Genomic DNA, 24,600 nt, shown 5'->3' with positions numbered 1-24,600 from the left:
GTTCTGAGAGCAACTACATTCATTTGGAAAAATGTGTCAAATCGATTGAGAAAAACTGTAATGTCACAATAATAATATGAAGTTATTTTACTGGTTTATAAAAATAGAGCATGACAGAAAATGTACATCCCCGTCAATGTGAGGGAGCTTTTATACACTGTGTATACATGTGCCCTATAGGCATCCATTACTGTAAATGCATTTTAATTCGTTTTTACAAACAGCATGCAACAGATGCTGTTGGTTGCTTAAATTGCATTTAACCAGATATATTTCTATAGGTCATGGGTTTCCAAGCCTGAAGGTCACCTTCCAGCCAAGTTTAGCTCCAGCCCTAATTAAACGCGAATCAAGGTCTTCGGGATTACTAGAAACTTCCAGGCAGGATTGGACAACCCTGTTGTAGGTAAAAGGCCTGGGTCAAATCTAAAACTGTCAAGTGTGTGTAGTTCAATGGTAAAGAGCTGCAGGTCTTTGCCTTTGTCTGCAGGTTCACCTATAGGCACTGGTAAAACATCTCGATTTCAAATCATCACGCAGTCAATGGAGTCCATTGACCTCTACACTCTAAGCTGAGGATCAGTGAGAAGGTGAGTAGGAGGAAAGTAGACATTTCTCATTATGGTTCAATCCACTAAAGCTCAGCTTACAACAGCCCACCTGCGGTTATCCAGCCAACAGTAATACACTAAACAGTAAAAACACAAGCACACAGCAGGATCTGTTGTCCGAATCAGTTCACAGCTACAGTGCTATTTTCTAAGGCTTTTAATTGAATGTTAAATCAAATTAATTACAGGACATGCCAGTTTACTTATAAAATTTGTATTGCAGTATTTGCACATAAAATGAAGATTATTCAGTCATTTTGTTATTGTGGCAGATGAAAGTGGCTTCTGATTTTCATATCATTGAACATAACACCGTGTAACTACACGTGATGTGACGCGCGATAAAAGGTATCTTTTCCATGTTAATCAGAGTTCTTGTCCTAACCAGCCGCGATGGCGACACGCAACAATTCTATTTTAAAAACGGTTTCTATTTTTCTGTGACGTCGCGGCGGCTGGAACAACTAACACTAAGGGCCCTATCTTGCACCTGTTGCGACCTAGAAGTATAGAAGTATTGTTTTATAATTTTATAATTTCATAATGGGTATATGTTTAGAATTCTGTAAGGGAAAGCATTATAATTTCATTGTAATTTCATTTGATAAATATTCTGGATATTATTCGGGTATATGTTACTGAGAGGTGAAAGTTCAGTTACGATGATGTCATCAGCCAGCGCACGCGCAGAAGGGGGAGAAACAGAGACGAGTGAAGTGATCGTCTAAAATATCACTGATGCATGAAGATTTTGTGTTGCTTTGTGTAAAAAAATAATTCCAACAGAACTGGCAAAATAAAGTTGCAAAAGAGAAGACGGAGTCTGTTTTAAGGGTGCAACATGAATTTGGTGTTTCCGCCCGGTCGGAGTTAATCACGAAGCAAGCAAGATGAGCCACGAGTGATTCAACATCGTCAAAAACTGCAGTGCTCCAGACGAAACAGTGAAGGTAAAAGTTTTCTATCATGTCAAAAGTGCAACAGATGTCGTCTGAGTGGGAAACGCTTGTAGCTGAGATAGAAGAAAAGTTACTGACACTGACAGCATCAAATTTGAACGATTTATGCTGGGCACTCAGTCTAACAGTGGAAACAAGTGAAAAAGACCTACCTCGTAAGCTACGGAGAAATATCCTCCAGTATTTGGAAGGCGAAGATGTTATTTCACAAGAGGATGAAGGAATGTCTCTATTGCTGCAAGTAAATGACAAAATCGAGGAAATCAAAGGGAAAAGTGACGCTAATACAGTATTCCAGCCGCAACAAATCGCGGAAGAGCGCCGCCCGGTGGTCGAAAATGTTATTGCACCCGACAGTCCAAATGAACAAGGAGAAAATGTTTCTGGCCCAAATGCAACAGGAGCAGCTTCTCAAAATGTTTCCTTTGTCCATCCACTGTACAGAAGAGAATTAAAAATAATTGGACAAATTGGAGAACCAAATCAAAAGGATAAATTAGCATACACTAGTTTAGAAAGACAAATCCAAAGAGCACTAAAAAAAGGATATGATGAGGGAGAAGTCGTAGAAGCTGTCATTCAAGCTATAGCTCCAGGAACAAAACTGAAAAGTTATCTTGAAAGTAGAGTTGATCTGTCATTGCAAGCGCTCAGACAGATATTACGGACTCATTACATTGAGAGGGATGCTACAGACTTGTACCACTCTCTCACGCGTGCTGTTCAAGATTCAAAAGAAACACCCATTCAGTTTCTAGTGCGAGCAATGGATCTGAGACAACAAATTGTCTTTGCTTCAGAAAGAGCTAAATCTGGTTTGAAGTACAGTACAGAGCTAATCCAAAATCAGTTTCTCCAAACAGTACTCACTGGCCTCCATGATGATGCCATCCGTGCAGACATAAAGCCATACTTACAGGATTCAAAAGTTAAAGATGAAGTTCTTTTGGAGAAAATGACAGCTGCATACACTCTGGAAATGGAAAGAAAGAATAAGTTGTCAACTACATCAAAAACAAAGACAATAAAAATAGCAGCGGTTGGTGAGGAAAGCGAGGAATGTGGAAAGGAAAGCTACATTCACAAACCAAACAATAAGAATAAACACTGTGAGACAAACAAACGTGATACACTGATGGAAAAGGTTGACCAAGGTAATAAAGCTATATGTGAAGCTATTCAGGACCTCACCACTCAAATTGCTAGTCTTCACCAGGCCTCTAAGCCCCAACCAATGAGAGTGAGTGAACAACCAAACCGAAAATATCGACCACAACCAAAGATTGTAAACAGGAAACAGTGCCAGCAGTGTCAATTGTCAAATCCGGATGGAAGATGTAATCACTGTTATAAGTGTGGCAGCGCAGAACACTGGGCATCAGGTTGTAGAATGAGAAATACCTCAGCCAATACAAGCAAAATTGAAATTCACTCTCATCCTGCCGAAAACGCTGAAAACGTGGAGCTGTTCAGCTTAAGAGCACCACTCACTGGCAAACAACGACAAACAGCCAAACTAGTAGGGAAAAGATGCCTGGTTCGAGCCTCCCTAGGGGGAGTTGACACTTCAATACTGTGGGACACTGGTTCACAAGTATCAATAGTGGGAACTAACTGGAAAAGAAAATACCTACCAGATGTCAAGGTGAGACCAGTGGAGGAGCTGCTTGAGGAGGGAGCATTGGAGCTTTCAGCTGCGAACGGAACGGACATTCCTTATGATGGATGGATGGAAGTTGAATTCACCTTGTCTAAGAATGCTGTGGCCGGGATGAGTGACAAACCTGTTGTAGTCCCAATCCTGGTTGCCAGCAGTGACATTGAACGCCCCATCATTGGCTTTAATGTGATTGAAGAACTAGCATTGACAAACGACACCTGTGGAGACTGTACTCCTTCTGGTCACATGGTGGAAAAGCTGTGCTCAGCTCTGGAGGTAGGGCGCAAAACGGCGAGAGCTGTCTTGTCTGTTTTAAAAAAACAAAAGCTTGAGAACCAACCCCACATAGCCAGAGTAGGCCGACAACCAGTGAAAATCCCCAAAAACAAAGTGGTAGCAGTGCCATGTGGCCGGCTAAATAAGAGAGTGTTTAGTTCGTCACATGTAGTGTTGGAGCCGAACCATGAGACACCATGGCCAACAGGTTTAGTCATTAGAGAGCAGTTAATCCAGCTCCCTTCAGAAGATAACAGTAAAATAGATGTTACTGTTGAAAACCTGACAGACAATGACATTATACTGAGTAGTCGCACAACACTTGGATGGCTGCACAGTGTTGGTGCCATTTACCCGTCACAGACGATGTCTACGATTGATCAGAGACCTGAGGCACGAGATAGCAGTAGTGTCACCTCATTTGCACAGCAACCCAGCCAGATACCACAAGCTGAGCCCTGGGATCCACCTGTAGACCTGAGCCATCTGTCAGATGACCGACGGCAACAGGTACAACAAATGCTCAGAGAGGAATGTGATGTTTTTGCAAAGGATGATTGGGACACAGGGTGTATCAAAGATTTGCAAATGGACATACAATTAAAAGATAATGTGCCTGTGCAGAGAACATACAATGCAATTCCTAGACACCTCTACCAAGAAGTGAAAACTCACATACAGGACTTACTCAGTCGAGGCTGGATCCAGAAGTCTTGTTCGTCATATTCTTCACCAGTGGTATGTGTCAGGAAGAAAGACGGAGGTCTACGCCTGTGCATAGACTACAGACTGCTGAATGGGAAAACACAGCCGGATCGTCATCCAATCCCGAGAATACAGGAGATCCTGGAAAACCTGGGGGGCAACTCCTGGTTCACAGTGTTGGACCAGGGCAAGGCTTACCACCAGGGCTTCATGAGTGAGAAAAGCAGACCCTGCACCGCATTCATAACACCATGGGGACTGTATGAATGGGTGAGGATCCCGTTTGGACTCACTAATGCGCCTGCAGCTTTTCAGCGCTACATGGAGGGATGCCTGGGAGATCTGAGAGATGAGGTGTGTGTCCCTTATTTAGATGATGTGTTAGTGTTTAGCTCCAGCTTTGAACAACACATCCAAAACGTGAGACAGGTACTTCAGCGGCAAAGAGAGAGTGGTATAAAACTGAGGCCAAAGAAATGTGACTTTTTCAAAAGTGAGGTCTGTTATGTGGGTCGAGTAATCTCTGCAGAGGGATACAAGATGAATCCCAAAGAGGGGGAAGCAGTTCAAGCACTGAAACATGAGACACCAACCACTGTGCGAGAGGTGAGAAAGCTGATGGGTTTCCTCAGTTACTATAGATCCTATATACCAGACTTCTCCAGGATAGCCAAGCCTCTTTACGAACTGTTAGCAAAGCCCAAGTCTGAACAGACGCAAAGCCAAAAGAGAAGGAATGTAAGCCGTAAGTCTGCTCAGTTGCCACCGTCCTATCCTGTCCAGTGGACAATAATTCACCAAGACATACTGAACAGAATGGTGGACCAGCTGACAAATCCACCAGTGATGGCATATCCAGACCTGGAGAAACCCTTTGTTCTTCACGTGGATGCCTCAGAAGAGGGCTTAGGTGCAGTTTTGTACCAGCGTCAAGAGGGTGTTCTTAGGGTCATTGCCTATGGCTCACGGACACTGTCACCGGCAGAAAAGAATTACAAGCTACATTCTGGCAAATTAGAATTCTTGGCACTAAAATGGGCCATCACGGAACGTTTTCGTGACTATCTGTTCCATGCACCTGACTTTGTTGTATATAGTGACAATAATCCCTTGACTTATGTCACAAGGTCAGCTAAACTCAACGCAGCAGGACATCGCTGGGTGGCAGAGCTGGCGGATTATAGATTCACATTAAAGTACAGACCCGGAACAGCAAACAGGGATGCAGATTTCCTGTCACGGAGACAAAAGCCCATTGAAGAGATCATGCGAGAGTGCACAGAGGAATGCCCTCAGGAAGCTATCAAATGCATCGGAAACGCTGTAGAAAAAGATAAAACCGAGGATGTTGATTGGATCTCTGCTGTCACATGTAACATTGATGCACTGCCAGATGGGTGTAACATCTTAGAGCCAATCCAGCCCCTTGCAGTGGAAGACATCAGAGTTGCTCAAAATGCAGACTTAGCCATTAGCAGAGTTCTGGCTTTGAAAAAAACACATGCATCCTTGAAACATAAAGACAAGCTGGCAGAAAGTGACGCAGTGAGACAACTTCTCCGAGAGTGGCCCCGTCTAAGGATTGATGGAGATGGCATCCTCAAAAGAGAGACTGCGGCAAGAAAGCAGTTAGTTGTTCCTGAGTCCCTGAAGCCTATTGTGTACAAACATCTCCACGTGGAAATGGGACACTTGGGTGCTGATCGAATGATGGCACTCGCAAGAGAACGGTTCTTCTGGCCAAAAATGAGACAGGCAATGGAACACTATGTTACCCAGATGTGTCGCTGCATAAAAAGGAAAAAACCAAACAGAATAATCAGGACACCTATCCAAAGCATTGAGACTTCTGCACCGTTTGAAATGATATCCATTGACTACGTACACTTGGACAAGTGTAAAGGGGGTGAGGAGTATATACTTGTAGTTGTGGATCATTTTACCAAATACGCACAGGCCTACGCAACAAAGGACAAGTCTGGGAAGACCGCAGCCAGAAAACTCTTTGATGATTTTATTATGCGTTTTGGTTTCCCATCCAAGATACATCATGATCAGGGAAAAGAGTTTGAAAATACTCTCTTTCGTAAGCTACAAGACTACTCTGGTATCCGCCATTCACGCACTTCACCATATCACCCTCAAGCTAATCCTGCAGAGCGCTTCAACAGAACGTTGCTGGGTATGTTGCGCACGCTTGAAGAGTCTCAGAAGTCAAGGTGGAAAGAACACCTAAACAAAGTGGTCCATGCTTATAACTCAACTGTTCATGAAGCGACGGGATTCTCTCCATTCTTCCTTCTCTTTGGTCGTGAGCCAACTTTACCAGTCGATCTAATGTTCCCCAAGAAAGGAGGAGAAAGGAACCAGTCACAGACTGACTATGCAGAGAAGTGGAGAGAGGTCATGCATGAAGCCTATGCTATTGCGAAGCAAAACATGAAGAAAAGTGCAAGGAGAGGACAGAAAAATTACAATCAGCGCACATGGAGTTCTGTTCTGGAGCCAGGTGATCATGTTCTGGTGAGAAATCTCACACCCAGAGGCGGTACTGGAAAGCTACGTAGCCACTGGGAAGATATGATTCATGTTGTCAAGGGAAGAAAAGGCCCTGATAGTCCAGTATACGTGATTGAACCATCCCAAGGAACAGGGAGAAGACGAGTGTTACATCGTAACTTACTTCTACCATGCCCTTATCTGGTTGACGAGCCAGAAAGTCATGAACCCGACCTTGGAGAGAAAAGCAAAAGAAGAAAAGCAAAACAGACAACAAGAAAGGATCATACAGCCAGACATGATACTTACCGAACAGACACCGACAGTTCCAGTGAGGAGGAGTATTGTCTCTGGACAGCAGAGAGACATGCTAAGACACCTCTGAATGCTGAAGCAGAAGAGTTCTGTCCAGGAACAGAGATACTCAGAGACAGGCCTGAGAGGGTGCTTGTACCAGAGTTACAGCCTGAAAAAGAGCCTATTGAGGAGAGAAATAGCTCTGAGAGAGAGATTGATGTGCCAGCTGTTGAATCAGAGGATGAGCAAAGTGATACTGAGATGTGGAGGAACAGGCCAAGGAGAGCTAGGCAGCCCAGGCGTATCTACACCTATGACCAGCTAGGCCAGCCAACCTTTCAACAGCTGAAGACTTACCATGTTGGTGTGAAGACATCTGCAGGAACTGCCTGTGACTCCTCTGCCAGATCATCATTTGTGTATCCTTTCTATCATGCAAAGATATAAAACACTCAGAGATAATCTTAGTATGTTAGTTTATAGTTAATGTTTATCAATCACAAGTTACAGTTCATGGTAATAGCTAACACGTAATACAGAACAGGAAATCTGGATAGTTATTTAAGTAATAAGTACAGAAATGAGTTATTATCCTAGTATATTGGAATTAAGACAGTAGTGTAATATACGAACAGTAGTTACAGGAACAGTAGTTGTGTGTACACTTACGGTATAGATTACTAAATGCATGGCTTTTGAATATGTAGACACATAAGTCTGGGTGTACATGGTATTTTCCTTGTCCCTTTTGTGAAGATTGGGGGGCCCACCAATACTTCAATGGATTATTCACCCTTTCATACTAATGGACTATGGATACTTAGTCTAGTATTGCTGCCATGAGAGACTTGAAAAAAAAAAAAAGAATACTGAGAGATAATATGTTGATCAGCCTGTAATGTATGATGCGTGCAGAAATACTTAACTGTTTACTTATCTTCCACTATGTGTTCTGTTATAGAGACATTGTTGATTAATAATGTGAAGATAGGAAAGAAAATGTTTGGAGACATTTTTTTTGTTAGTGGGGGAGGGTGTTGCGACCTAGAAGTATAGAAGTATTGTTTTATAATTTTATAATTTCATAATGGGTATATGTTTAGAATTCTGTAAGGGAAAGCATTATAATTTCATTGTAATTTCATTTGATAAATATTCTGGATATTATTCGGGTATATGTTACTGAGAGGTGAAAGTTCAGTTACGATGATGTCATCAGCCAGCGCACGCGCAGAAGGGGGAGAAACAGAGACGAGTGAAGTGATCGTCTAAAATATCACTGATGCATGAAGATTTTGTGTTGCTTTGTGTAAAAAAATAATTCCAACAGAACTGGCAAAATAAAGTTGCAAAAGAGAAGACGGAGTCTGTTTTAAGGGTGCAACACACCCAGCGCAATTTACTTTGTACACCAACGCATGTATCATTCCTATTTTGCACCCGACGCACACAGCGGACTTTTCCCTCCACAGACGCACATCGGTAAACTAGGGAATGAACTTGCGCTCCCGGGGCGGTTCAGTGAAAAGAGGAGGCATGTTCCAGCGCAAACGTTCCCTAGTGCTATTTTGCAGTTCCAGAAAACAATTCCGCCCCAGACCAGGAAAATCCTAGTCTAAAGTCAGTGGCGTGTTCAGATGCAATTTTAAGGGCGCATGCTTGGCCATAATGTAGCGTGTGCACAACGCTCATACACTTTGCTTCTCTCATCTACACAGACGCAGAAGTTGCCATTTTTGCAAACCATACATAATTACAAGGAAAATATTCCACATGAGGGAAATCATTGTGGTGTCCATGAAGATGTGAAGAAATAGGCATAAATCTAGCTTACACATTTACCAAAATTATTATACGCCTGTTTAACCGAAGCTAATTTGGGTGGGTTTCTCCCATCCCCATACAATGTCACTTCTCTGTGTTTTACGGCCCTGACGAGAACGTCGGTCTCCTCGGCTGTGAACCGCTCCTGGCAAATCCGCCATTAAAATAGCACTCCGCCATGGAACAAGCACGCCTGCTCTTAAAGGGAATGTGAGATTTTGCTCTGATTGGTTTATTTCACGTTATGCCCAAACCACACCTATGAGTAATGTAGCTGCTTCAGACCAACCCATTTTAGATTTGCGTCCGAGATCCGCCCACAAAGTTACTTGCGTTTCGCGTTTGATACTTGCGTTTCAGATCGTTAAAATAGGGTCCTAAGTGTGGCAATTATCATCGCAGGTACTGTTTATGTGCTTTATTTAATGTTAAAGGCATGCAATGTGACTTTGAATACCCATTTAGTGCTCCAGCTTTGTAGCTGTAAAAGCAACAATGGATAATTCACCTCAGATCTTGAAATTAAACAAATGGAAACAAGAACGTTCAAACTGTGTACAAACAAACAAGTGTATTCTTTGACAAAGACTGTTTTATTAGCCTAACTCAGTTGCCTATGCATTTTTAATAATGTTTAGATGGTGTAATATTTGTGAATTTGATTATGGAGCCTACTTATCCATTTTCTTGCGAGTGCCGTCAAGATTACCCTCTGGTGTTGCATGTGCACTTGGCGCGAGACTCCACCCACCCACTGTTCTGATTGGCTGTGGGTTTTGATTGATTTTGATGCATCTCGCAGTCGCGTCGCGTCTAATGTGGACAGACAAATTATTTGTCGCTGGAATCATATCGCATCGCGTCTGGTTAGGACACGGTGTAAGCTTTTCACTCACCTACACAGCAATCAATTTAGCTCTTGTTTGCAATCTGTCCATCTGTTACTAACATGACAATTTCATTTAGGATCTATGCATGTTCAATAGGCTATAACTTGTCAAATCTTCACTTAAGAGTTAAGACAGAAGAACTCTAAGCCTCTCAGAATATTGAAAATGTGCACTCTATAGGTTTCAGTTCTCTCAGGTGTACACACACATAGAGTACACAGAAAGAGGCTAAGTGATTGTTAAAATAGAGAAATCGAATTTTGGTGCTCAAAAAGGTGTGTTACAACAACCTTGTGGCCTCGGATCAACGTTTGAGACAGAAAAGGAGACAATGAGGGAGAGAGAAACATGGAGAGGAGGGAGGATTTTATCCTGACCTGATTTAAGATGCCAGCGGTTTGTCCTCTTGTTTAACCCTCCCTCTGCTGTTTCTTTATCTCTGACCCATTCTGTTGTCCATTTCTCTTTTATACAAACCACGTTTTCTCACCCACATGTGAATACTGAATATAAAATGTATTTCACCTCCTCCCACCTGGCTGATAACACATTATATTCATTACAAACATTTATATTTAGCATAAAAGAAGAGATTTTTTATTCCTGTGATGGCAAAGCTGAATTTGCAGCATCATTACTCCAGTCTTCAGTGTTTCATGATCCTTCTGATTTGCTGATTTGGTGCAAAAGAAACATTATTTATTATTATCAATGTTGAAAACAATTGTGCTGCTTAATATTTTTTGAGTAAACGGTGATGCTTTTTTAAAATATAATTATTTGATGAATCGATAGTTTCGAGAGAAAAAGCATTTATTTGAAGTGGAAATCTTTTGTAGCACTATAAAAGTCTTTGTCACTTTTGATAAATTAAAAAAAGGAGAAAAAAGAGAGACCTTTCTGCCTCTTTGATATTTCATAACAAAGAAAAGTGCTTTCAAGTGATTTCATTAAAACCTTAATTTTAACGATGTGTCATATTTCCAGCACAGGTCAGCACAGGTTTTGAAGTCTATCTTATGGTGCTTTAAAAAAATACAGGAACCACTTTATGCCTCTGATCTGCTCTTCTCTCATGCAGCACATAAAGACTGTCGTTGAAACTGTTTAAGGCTTTTCAAAGTGGAATGAAAATACTAAATATTGATCATTTTACAGAAGCAGGGATTGCTGGCAGTTTCTGTTGGCTGGAGTGAGACTGTGCGTTGGCGACAGGATTCAGATTTGTGCGATGACTGAGTGTGACTGCCTTTGAAGCTAAAGTGTTTGCGTACCTGTATGTTTCTGTGCATGCTTTCATTGCTTTCTCCTTCATTTCTCTCCCTCCTGCTCTCTTTCTCTCTCCTCAATCCTGTAAAACACTCCAAACCAATAAAAATGCTGTTGCATCTCCTGTCTAGCCTAGATTGAACAGGAGAGAAACAGGTGTGGTCTGTCTGTGATCAGCCTTGTTAAACACACACTGCAGCCCATGTTGATCAGAACGCAGACAGAATATCTGATTAAATCCATATTCCCTCGCCACACTAGAATGCACCCCAACAGATATGTCCTTTTTCATCACCGAAAAATGCCAGCATGCAACTAGGAAACATGATGATTTCTGCAGATGAAAAGTGTGCACACAAAAAGGTCAACACTATTAAGTGGATTAGTCCCGAAAAAGCTGCAGCTGATTAAATCACAGCATTCTTCTCCTCCCTAAACACCTGGCAAGTTACAGCAGGTGGTCGAGCTGGAGGTGCTGGCCAAAAAAAGAAAAAATGATTAACCAATATTGCTACATCTGTACATTTTTCCATGGTGTTCCTGATATTAGGGGAGATCAGGGCAAAATGAGCCACCGGGTAAGACAACCCACCGCTTGTTTCTAGACGGTCAAACACAAAATAGAGCATGCGAGAGAATGTTTCAGAAGAAGTGATCTATTCTTTCTGTCTGTGGTGAGGGACATGTAAGTAATTAATGTCAAAAATTTGTTTTAGTTCCTTTCCAATTGAAATAGGTCAAGTGTTATGAGGATGTAGAAAAAATTTGATGAACGAGATCGTTCAGATATGGTTGTTGTATAGGTTGTAGGATAAGATGAGCCACTAATGGCCATATGATGCATGGGCTTACAGCTTAAAGAAATGGAACATTAAATAGAATTACGATGACAAAAGAAAGTTATGGGTCAGTAAGAAAGTAATGAATGCTTTCATTCAGCTAGGACACATTAAATTGATCAAAAGGGACATTAAAGACATTTATAATGTTTCAAAATATATTGTTCTTGTCAAAAGTTACATTTAAACTGTGGTTGTGATATTGCTTATAAAACAGTTTTACGGCACAATGAGAAACAACCACAGAGTGTCTTAAAGAGCCCCTGTGGTGAAAATCAAGTTTTTAATGTTGTTTACATGTCTATGTGGTGTTTTTAATATGCTTTAAAACAAACCATGTGCAAATTCATCAGTCGACACCATTGCTGAGTATTTTCTCCTTAAAATTGCAGTGTACCAAAGACGGTCTTAAAAACGCGGTTTGAAACCTCTCATGCTTCCTACCATCACAAACATGTAACCAATCCCATCAACGTGCGGGGCGGGGCTTTTCTCCACTGACTTTCTATGGCTGCGTCCGAAAACTGAAAAATGCTGCCTTTGGAGGACACATTCCAAGGTAAGAAGGCATCAAAGCACGTCCGAATCCAACGTTAGCTTCACTTCCTGTCTCCTGAGATACCTTAATCTGATCGATTTCTGAAGGCAAGATGTATCCTTCGCTGCCTTTGATATCCCACAATCCTGGGCTTTCCATTCTGTGACAGTTGAGCTAAAAAATAAAGATGGCGTCTGAAAGTTGCGGTTGGGGTTTGTGTGTAAATGTGCATTTTTGACCATTGTTTTCCACTTTTGATGTAATTTCTAGCGAGTAATTACTATTGTAGTTATTAAATATTAGCTTAGTTATCACCAAAGCGCGCGCTATTTTGCTGTAGATTGTTAAACCGTTACGCTTCCTCAGATGTCTGTCCGAAATCAGTTTTGAGAGGTACCTTCGTGTGCAAACACCCCCTGCAAAGTCATTGCCTGATAGGGCAGCGAGGCAACAAGTCAGCTGTCTAAGTTTTCAGATGCAGCCTATGATGTTTAAGTGTTTCTATGCTGGGTTTTAGAAGGTAGTCCGAGCTGATGTGATTGGCTGGAGGCAGGGACTAGTTTGCATATTCATGGTTCCCTGTATACTAAATGAAGCAAGGGTGTAGAGTTGCATTCAAGCTATTTTAAGGCATAAAGAAATTCTTTTCACAGGAAAAAATTTTTAAGTATGTATTTTTTTAATGAATAAAGATGAGTTTCAAGTGAAAATCTGCAGGGGGACTTTAAAACCCCTCTTGAAAATCTTTTGGCAATTATTCCTTATACACACAGCTGTTCATATGTAATTGTCCAGGGAGACAATTTATGTTTTGACCACTGCATGCTGGGAAAAACGTGGCAGCACTTCTGCTCTTAGCCATCTGTTGAGTGGACACGACTCAGAATCAAATTAAATGCTGCCACCCACATGCTGTGATGGTATCGATACTCTCACCTCCCGATGCTACATCTATCTCTCCAGAACTCTCGGTCAGTGGGAACATCACTCTGCATCACACTGACTAATGAACACTGATAACCCTTGAGGAGGACAGTGGGTAATCCCGGGAGCATGTTGAGGAAACGGGGATCAATAAATGCTGCTTAATAACTGTCCATCTCTCTAACTGCTAACTCTGATGACCATTTGGTCAACACAGCAGTCCCCATGCAGCCCTTTTATCTTCATTGTCACATTTAATTAATTTTAAATTATTATTTTATTATTTTATTGCATTTGTGTACGGGAGAAGATGCATTTAAAGTATGAGAGTACTTTTTTTCTCGTTTTCTTTTATTTTTTTTATAACAAATTATATTATCTGAATAACAAATGTGTCCCAATTTTGCTTAATAGACATTCATTTGTGTCAAATCTCAAAATAATGGAATGAAGCATGATTTCAGAATGATCCAAATTCATTTTCAATTGTTACGCTTCTTTGTTTTTAAAATTGTAATATCCTTTCTGTTTATTTCCAGTTTTTAAATTATATCCCAGATTTTCAATGTGACCTCAGACTTTTGGACCCCGATGTATATGTACAAATGTATCGCCTACAGCAAAAGTTCTTCTCGCCACATAGACTTAATTAAACTACTTTGTACACTTCAGTGACGGACAGCAACTGCACACAACAAGAGACTCGTTTTACATATAGATAAGCTCACCTTCTCAATATTGACACCATTTATCTCTATTCTTTAACTCAAAAAGTTAAAACCGAAGGCAATCCCAGTAAGAGCAACAAATTCACTTTACTTACAAACCTATGCTATTTCGTCCAATCTATACAGTAGCCTCTACAAAGACAAGCTAGAAATGAGTTTTATTGAGTAAAATAGAACAAGGCAATAAGAACGAAATTGAGGGATCGGGGCAGTGAAGTGCCTTGTAATTGCAAACAAACCAACAGTTGAGCGCACGTATGTGTGTGTGTGTGTGTGTGTGTATTGCATGTTATCACAGTGACCTGACTGTCATGTAAACATGATTTTAGCTGTGGTGAGGTGCTGTGGAGCCCATGCTAAAACACAAAACAAATGAAGCATTTAACTGTGAAACAAATACATACATACATATCCAACTGTTAAATTAAGACATATAGCACTTTTATTGGTTTTATATAAAGCTAATTATTAATAGCACTGACTAACCCCAAACCCTACCTCTAGAATAATATTTTTGCCATTTTATAAATTAAATTAAATGTAATTAAATAAAAAAATAAAAAAGCCATTGCAAACAAGCTTCTGATTAGTTAACTCTCTAAATAATCCAATGTGTGCATGTACAGTATAGGAATAGATACTCATTTCACATTTGTTACATCCTATTGGCTTAATTAACATAACCATCCATCAGCACATCACATCAACAATGCTTAGGGATTTAAAGAGAACCTACAATGTTTTTATTTATTTATTATTATTTACTTTTCATTTAGTGTGTAATACAGACGTTTGTTCATGTGAAGCAGAGATGTAAAAAGGGGGCGCTGCAAGGCTAAGGGATAGTGTACAGTCAGCAGATTGTTATGCAAAAGAAACCTCTTCAGGGTGATACAAGACACCACTGTGAAATTATTCAGCTTAGTATGCAGCTTCTTGCCACATAGGTAAATAACAGAACACAACATATTTTATTACCTCGAGATATCTTTCAGTAGCCGCTTGAGCGATCTGTTATCAGTTGTAGCTGTTGCTGTCATGGAATAACAGACCACTAGATGGCACAATTGAAGAATCAGAATCGAGAATTGCAGGGAGCCATGTACAAATATAAATTAATGATGAATGATTCTGCACTAAGCATGGACAAGTTTGAGAAAGGACTGCCAGTGCCAGACGACGAATCCACTTCAAACATCACAAAAACCAAAACACACTGTCTACACCAGACGCGAGTGGCACAATGTGACGCAACAATAGACACACAATGTGACGCAACCATTACAATCAGTGATGCTGTCTACACTGGTTGGGCACGGAGCGACGCGACAAGACAAATTCCCAACAGTAAACTGATGTCCCGTTTGTGCAACTTCTGACACAAAGGACATTTATTCCTTTTAAGCATTTAGTAATTTATTTGAAATAAACACTTTAAGTGGGCTATTTAAAAAGTGTTAGGACTATTTAGATGTTAAATTATGTTTTTTAAAACTAACGCGCAAGTCCACCATCAGTGTTGTGTAAGGTAGGCAACTAGGCAGGTTTTTTGTGTTCATTTGTATTTCATGTCACTGTGCAGTCTCTTTTATTGTATATGACAGTGTAAACAGCCCAATAACCCTTTTATTTAAAGGCTTAATTTAAGTCCCGTAGACCGGTCCGTTGCATTACGATTGAAAGCAGTATCAATAATGTCAAAAATGTGATGTGCAGTCAAGTTCGAGTGTGTGTGCTGTTTAAAACGAGTGTTCTCACTGATATGCTTATTCGCAGAGTTTTGACGAGTTTTATAGACTTGATATTGTTTCTTATTCAAAGGTGAACATTTAATTTTCTCCAAAGTGATGGAAAAACATCATTACATAGACTTCCAAAGGCAGAGGAACATTTCCAACACACACTCTAAGCAGTAGACCAATCATAACAGACTGTGGCCAGCTGACCAATCAGAGCAGGTTGGGCTTTTCGGAAGGTGGGTTTTAAATAAACCGTACTGTAATTAAAACAAACAGAGGGTCAGACAGAGGGCAAAAACAGGTGTTGCCACAATGTAAATTATAAGAAAAAAATGTTTAGTAGTCCCCCTGATCAAAATGATGAACCTGTAAATGAAGATAATAGGGGCACTTCAAAACCTTAGTCCACCCTGTTACAGCAAGTAATCAAACACTATTATGCTTAAACACCAGAACAATAAGATTATGTTATTCTAGCTGTTCTGTAACTAACAATATGTCTGGGTTTGTTTCTAGATTCATTTATTCCTTTCTAACAGTTTGTTATGCAGACCATGCAAAGTGACTGTTATTGAACAATTGGAACAGTGGAAACTATGTTTGAACCAAAAGCAAACCTGTGACCCATAAGTGTCTGCTCTCATTTCAAAAGCAAAGACGCCATTCACTTAGAAGTCTTAAAGGTACAGATACTAAAGCAGCTAAACTAAACAATTAAAAAAGTGAGGACGCTAAATCTAACAAAAATTACAACTTTGGTTCAAACCTTGACAAAAATGATTAATGGATGTCAGGAGAACAGTGACATGTATATATATATATATATATATATATATATATATATATATATATATATATATAATAACCCCTTTACAAAGTTTACATTCTTTTGCTTCATTCTGTATTGTGGTGTGTTCTTTGTCAAATGTTGTCTTGTCTTTTGTAAACGATAAAGCAAAAGATAAAGGAGATTTTTTGAGAGTTGTTTGTGAATTGCATTCCACAGCTAAAGTACATGTTTGAGGCTTCAAGAGTCTTTTGAGTGTAGTTTTTTAAAAGAGAAAATGTCTATTATGCAATCATACAGAATAAGTTCTTGATATCTTGCTTGCTTGTCAAACTGACAAAGGTGTGCTCTCAGTTTCATTTCCAAACCAACTACACAGTGCTTTTTCACAATAGACTGTTTTGACCGTTCATCAGCCTCCACAATATTTCATCCTTGTTACGGGCCAATCAGCATGGTGTATTTTATCAGTCTGCTAATTACAGGCCAATCAGCTTAGTGCGTGTTGGTTAACCGCTCATTAGGAACCAATCAACTCAGTGTGCTTAGCTGAACTACCCACAGATCGTGCCACTTGTTGCCCTGGTTTGACATATCAGTCCTCTCCATCAGCTCCCAATTGAACATGAAGGGATCAAAGTCAGAACTGTGTGAGGCATATCCAATGTGGCCCAACATAATTATAACTGATGCCAAGCCAGCTGACTTTAGCCTTTGACTATAATGAGCATGGTGACAGCTGGCAGTACACCATATATGATACATATACCGGTCATACTGCACAAGAGGTGATGCAGCTTTTGTCTGAGTTCATATGCAATGAGAGGCTTTAAATGCATGTGAATGAGGTTGCTAGAAAAGGAAGCATGCAGGTTTCATTAAAACTTGCAGAAATAATGACACATTGCAAGTGAAAACAGGGATTCATGGGCGCCAAATCATTGCAGTTGATCTGCACACACACACACACTCAGGGTCCAAATTGAACACTTGCCAAACATCAAATATAAGCAAAAATAGATTTAGTGAGTAAACAGAACAGAGTTACTTATTCAGCATCATAGAATAGGATGTTCATGTTGTTCATATTCTGCATTAAGCTATAGCAAGGTCAAAATCACAAAGTCCTTTTGTAGTTTTAGAGAGACAGAAACTGGTTTAGATTGTATATGATGCTACAAGTGACATATTATAGACTAATAATCAGTTTGACCAGTATTTTGTTCATATTTTCCATGTTCTTTAATATTATCTTTTTTTACTTATCCGTTATGCCATCTGGACATTTTTAACAATAACAATTTAACTCATAAGGATAAAATATATATTTTGTAAATAAATAAGGAAAATAAGAATAATGCCAACTGCAGTTTAATGGCCACCAAGAAAATGTATCCACAGTAGATTGCAAATTGCAAAACCGGCCATTGCAAAAAGTTAATTTTGGACCCTGAACACACACGTTCAAGCCAAAGGCACATGTTGGCTCTACAGTGGGTGGAAGTTCAAATATTCTCCAAGTCTCAGAAGACAGAAGGGACAGAAAGGCTACAGTAAACAGAACAAAATGTATTTCAGTTCACACATCACTTTATCTCCCCTCCCAGGCAGAGACCATGAGAACCTGCATTGTTGATCTGTATTCTGGTGGTTGCGGCACATGGACTCGATGAGAGTGTGAACCCTGTTCATTTGTATTCACGTGACTGTACCTCAGCCTCAATTCCCCCCAAATTCAACACCAGACTCCGTAGCACTAACAAGAAGTCTCTGCTTGCGAGCAAGGTGGTGGCTTTCTTCAGCACCCTGTCAAGATAAAATCACTCCAGACAATCTCAGGCCTTTTCCTATTCCGCCTGTCGGTGTGCCGCATGGAAGTCGTAAAAATGCCAGATTATTTTATTGAGGCGCTGGTAATTGTCCCGGCAGTTTAATCGTGCCTTTACAAAAGACGGCGGAATGACGGACCGTTAACATAATGAGCGGCTCTGTCACCTCCTCCTGTGCTTCGGTCCTCTCTGCCCGTGTGTGTGTGTGTGCTTTCCTTTATCTAAATCCAAAAAAGGTCTTCATTTCTTCTCTTTTCTTCTCTGCTCTCTCCAGATGATAGGGGCGGATCGGACATGCCAACTGAATGGATGACTGACTCTAAATGAGCTCACACCAAGGGTGCATATTTCAAATCTGACCAGACACATGCACACACACATAGGCTTATACATATTGCCAGGTGTGCTAGATACGACACCAGACTAGGACTGGGCGGTGTGATGGCAGAAATGTGTCACCCGGTATATTCCAGTATATGCCGCAGTACATATATCTATAAGAACAGGGGCATGAGGTGGGAGAGCATGTTCATTTTCTCTTATGTCGCCTCTTTGTATTTTTTTATTGTTTTATACTGTCTAAGAAAGGAGTTTCCACTTTTTGCATGGAGAATTGTTAGATTGCGTTAAAGGATTGTACATCATCGTAACTTAATAAAAAAATTATTAAAGCACACATTATTGACAGATACGATTTTGAGTTTGTAGTCGATCTCCGTAACAGGGAGGAGAGTAAAGATGAAAAGCTCCTAGCTTAGTTCCATATAAATTCACAGATCATTTGTTGTTTTGTTGTTAGTGAAAATCAATATTGACCTTGTATTTGAAAAAAGATCCTCATATAAGAAGCAATACTAAAATTCAGAGTCAGTTCATTCGCATTCGGAAATCGACTATTTTTGACTGACAAAAATGCCGGCGGCCGGAAACAACAACAGTGAGTTGTTAAAAATCGTTTTTTATGGGAAACTCTGTGTACACAAACAATGTTCTCAATGCTCGAGTTCATGTGTAGAGCCCCTGGTGATACTTCGAGCAAAGTTTCATGTTGTATCGAGCCTTCTTAGTGTTTTAAAAATAGCGATTTTTGATGCTATCATAGAAGTGCCCCATGAACGTCCATTCACAAGGCATTTTAACCTAAAACGAAAATACGGTCAAACTTAAAAGTGCCGTTTCCATTCTAGTTATGCTTTTAAACGAAAGTTTGCCTCGGGTAGATTAACAAAAAGAGCCTAGGTTGCATTTTGGCGAGAGTTACCCTTTAAGACATATGAAAGTGTATTTTTAATGAACTGTAAAGAAATACAGGTAACACTTTATTTTGATAGTCCGTTTGTTGAGACTATACTAGTTATTAGTAGCCATTCAGTAGCTTGTCAACAGTGCATCAGTTGACATTCAACAACACTGTTTCAACAGACAAGTAACATACATTCAACTGACTGCCTATAGACTATAAGGTACAATTCAAGTGTTAATCTACAGATTTTACAAAAAAGTGCCTGTTGACTGTCAATATTATTTTGCAACAGGTTATTAACCAATTGTCGACTAACTTACAATTGTCAACTAACTTTCTGTAGATTGAGTACCAACAACTCAAGATCAATCTGTCAGTTAAATGTCAACAGTCATGTCAGCATATTAAGTATATGATACTGTATATCCTACTCAAGGGGTCTCATGCATCAAATTAATGATTATTTTAGCTGATTTAAAAATGTTTTACGGACTATCAAAATAAAGTGTTACCGAAATGCACTTTTAAAATGCACTAAATGTACTTGAAGTGGTTCCATTTTAGCACAATTTAATATATTAAAATATAGTGCAAATAGCTTAAAATTGATCTTAAGCATATCTTGAAATACACTTGAAGTTGTTTCAAAATAATACATTTAATATGCACTTAGTATTGTACAATTTAAATATTTTTCTTTTTCACCTGGGTATATTGATTGTATGTTTCGAAGACACTCATAATGAATTTGTAATGTACTTGTAACACAAATAAAGTACACTTTAATATAAATAATCAAGCATATAATTAGTCCCTACACAGGCATATACTAAGTATACTTAAAGTTGTCCAATTTAGTACACAAAAGTACACTAAATACACTTAAAGTTATGCTTTACTACAATTTAATTACTACTAAAATATACTTAGTACAAAATTAGTTGTTTCAAAATAGCACACTTCAAGTTAACTAATCATTAACACACTTGAAGTATACTGATAATTAGTCTGGCTGCAAGTATACTTAGCATATTATTATTTTTTCACCAGGGACTTGTATGAGTATACTTGCAAAACCACCAAGTCAAAACCACCAAGTCATAAAATATTTATGTTTTCTCATGAGATTGGGTTGATTTCCACTCACTGAAAAGATCAACAACAAAAGTACTAGACATGAATGTCTGCTGAAAGTTTAATTAAAAAAGAAACAATTAAGTCTATTCGTGTGATCCTGTGATAACAAGATTCAATATTGTGACATGTTCCTACAGAATCATTCCAAACGGATCTAGATGTGTGAAAATCTTCAGCATTTTTATTCATAATATATGATACTGTTAAAATATCAAATACAAAAATACAAAGGTGTTTGTTAAAGAATGCATTCACCAAAAAATTCAAATTCTGTCATCGTTTACTCATCCTCATTTTGTTCTAAACTCATAAGACTGTAGATATTCTTGCAAACACAAAACATAAACTACGATTTTTAATGAAACCTGAGAGATTTCTGTCGCTCCATTGAAAGTCCATGTAACCAAATTTTGATGCTTCAAAAAGTTAATAAAAACACTGTAAACGTAATCCATATGAATCGAGCAAGTCTTCCTAGTCTTAAGAAGAGACACAATCACTTTATATGAATTGATTTAGTTTTTTTTAAAGGTGAGAACCAATGAGATTTGTTCTTGAATTTCATGTAAGTACAGTTGGACTACCATTTACCATATTTGATACCTTGAAGGTTGAAGACTTCCATAGATATTGTGATATATAGTTTTTGAGAATTCTTTTGGCCATGATAAGAGTGTAGAGAAAAATCTGATATCGTGACAGCCCTAATGTCAATACTTTTGTGTTCTCTTGCAAATGGTTTGCGTTCCCTCAAGAAACTTTGCGTTCACTCGTAAAAAAATTCGCCTTCCCCCGAAAAAAATTGCATTCGCTTGCAAAACATATTAGCGAGCTAACGCAATTTTTCTCAGGTTAACGCGTGCAACACACTTTTCTCATAGGAATGCAAAAAAATGAAGATATATAAGAGAAAACGCAAAGAATTGACAAATAATTTTTCCTCCCATCTCATATTTTTTCATATTTTTCATATTTTTTCCTTCACTATGTCCCTTTAGGGGCTCCGTAAAATCAGTGTAAGACTTTTTAAAGAATTATATCAATTATATCTATTTTTATGAAGAATACATTAATAATATAAATAAAAAGTAGAAAATATCAAGTAACAAAGTAAATAAGTCCAGTACTACTTACATCAAATAAATAAAAAGATAAATAATCAAATGAAATGCATCCTTAATTCACTAGACTACCCAAAAAGCCATTACCACATGGTTATTACATGTAAAACATTTTGTTGTTGCATTTATGGAAATAATTGTTATACTTTAGTATATATTTATTTACTCATGCAATGATACACGATTTTGGTCACGGCTTCCACCTTTTTACAACAAGTTCTGTACGATTGAGACACACAACAGCCCTGTCTGCACATCGCACATTAATGCTCATCTATCTTGCCTACTTATCCTCGGCTGAATCAAGTCAATCCCAGTCAATATTCACTCTGAAGGGATAGCCAATTAAAAAGTCACCCCCAAAAATCATGCTGAAAGAATAGACTAAGAGATGTATGCGGATAATTAGCAGAGTGAAGACAGAGAACCTGGACAGGCCAAAGGGGGAGGGGAGGGGCAGTTCGCATTAATGCTGCTGAGAAACAGCACCCCTGCCAGAATAAATTCATATCCCAGCTAGGTGCAATGAACAGCACCGCATAATGTAATCTACCACAATTCAAGGTTACTAAATATGTGGCTAACAAATTTATTCAATCCCCCAAGAGCTTAAATGAGCATTAGTCTAGGAAAGGTGGAATTCATTTCACACACTATAGTACATGTTGGAAATTACGTAATTATCACTTGTATTAACACTTTGAGAAAGGATCATTCGGATTTGCTCAAAGACTCTAACTAGAATGAACACTTCAAAAAGGCTAATCATTCTTCTCATTCATAACTTAATCATATTTCCACATGTGAAATGTAATGTATATGAGACTTGGTAGCAAAGTGTCTTTAAATGATTACACTGCAACAAAACAGTTGACAAAGCCCATTAAAGTTTCTTCTTGGACTAGCACAGTGATGGCTGTCAAAGTGAAGTGTGACACAGAAGGACACAAACCAATCATCGTTCACATTGCTTGTATCTCCCCTGTAGGAGAGGGCCCTTCATAGTTTGACCCCAAATATTTACTGTTAGCAATACATTGCATTTCTAAAGGAGTGCTAAGGATAAAATGTCCCCACACGGAAAGTAAAACCTGAAAGTAAAACAGCTTAATAAACATCCTGAAAATGTCTTAATGAAAGTGTACAAATGGTTTGTGTGTGGGTTACTATTGAGTACGGAGACAGAACATATCATCAGACAGATGTACACGGAAATTCCCAACCATGACAGAAAAACAAACATGCGAGAATCAGTTCAAAAGTGTCACTCTCCATCAATGACTGTATAAAATGTGCCTCTGGCCATCTAGCTGCATAGTGGCTATATGTCTTTCGTCCTCTGCATGTGAACCCCAGAGGGAAAAGTAAGCGTGTGTGTGTGAGTGTGTTTATAGTTACACTGATGGTACACTCTCAAGTATCTTCAAGACTAGCCCTTAGACAAACTGAATGTCTGTTTTGGTTTTACTCCTGTTTTTAATCCTGTACGAATGGCTTTTGGTTTTTGTTCACAATCATATAATAAATCTGTTGTGGCCTATTGGTTGGAACAGTGGCAATTCTGGCTCAGTTGGCGCACTAGGCCAGATAACACCTTAAATCAGCTTAGTAGTTCATTATAATACTTTCTTGAAACAGTTTTCATATACCCCGCAAGGAAACCCAGGTTCAAATCCAGACTAAATATTTCATCTTTTTTTAATAACCCAAGCAAAATGGCAACTGAACTTAACAGATAATGCATCTTTGTTTTACGTAATAGAGAGCTTTGACATTTTGATAGAAACTGCTGATGTGTTCCACTGAAAAATGGCTTTTGAAGCAAAATGTATTGATGACAGAATCTCCTGTTTAAAGTAAATGATCTTCATTATTTCAGATAATCATCAAAGATTCCTTTTTTGGGGTGCAAGTTGCATTCAAAATCCACTCAAAAATATGAAGGCGCAAGTTTGAATGACATGCCGCCTCTGATGACGATAATGGCTTCTTGTAAGAGAAGATGATCTTTCGTACCCACCACACCACCCATTCACTTTCTCAGTATCTCTCTCTTTGTTCCTGTTTAAGTTTGTATGAGTACTTGAATTGAACGCAATTTTCTTCTTTGTTGTATTATTTTCATGTTATCACTGTGAAGCCGCTTTGATACAATCTGTATTGTAAAAAGCGCTATATAAATAAAGGTGACTTGACTTGAAAACATTGTGACATTCATATTTATCTCATAAATGTAACCCATTTATATTCCATATTCAATGTGGGAATTTGAAATCTAAGAGCAAATGAAGCATGACTGTAGCAGTAATGCTTCAGCAAGGCTATTAAACATTATATCTAAGAGGGTAAAACAGAACTGTCATCATCAATCTGATTTTTTTTTTTCTCTCTTCTTCACTCCAGCATGCCAATAAAGCCTCCCTTAAAACGTCTGCTTTCAGCCTGTTGCCCAATGCACAAGCGCATTCTCTTGAGACTGTTCGACAAAACTAAGTCTCAGTGGAATACACAAATTAAACGACAGGACGACATGGAGACAGCTGCATGGGGTCTAGTTAGGAGCCTTCGCAAACGTTTTGACAAGAGCTCATGACTACACAGTCTCAGGCTGCTGGCTCTTCATAATTCTTTAAAGCTATTTTGCATAGCTGCAGTATAGGATGCGTCCTGCGCGCTACCTGCGGACCGCGCGAGATGCCACGATGACGCGCACAGCTTGATGGAC

The 24,600-nt window shown here is 39.1% G+C and overlaps 1 protein-coding gene across 1 annotated transcript in view; it reads right to left on the bottom strand.

Annotated features, from left to right (window-relative positions):
- The window catches only part of gfra4a (GDNF family receptor alpha 4a), a 110,287-nt gene that overhangs the window by 84,862 nt on the left and 825 nt on the right, over positions 1 to 24,600 (bottom strand). The window lies entirely within an intron of this gene.

Source organism: Leuciscus leuciscus (assembly GCF_965113295.1).
Source record: "Leuciscus leuciscus genome assembly, chromosome: 22".
NCBI classification, from domain to species: domain Eukaryota; kingdom Metazoa; phylum Chordata; class Actinopteri; order Cypriniformes; family Leuciscidae; genus Leuciscus; species Leuciscus leuciscus.
This window is presented reverse-complemented; position numbering and strand designations above follow the sequence as displayed.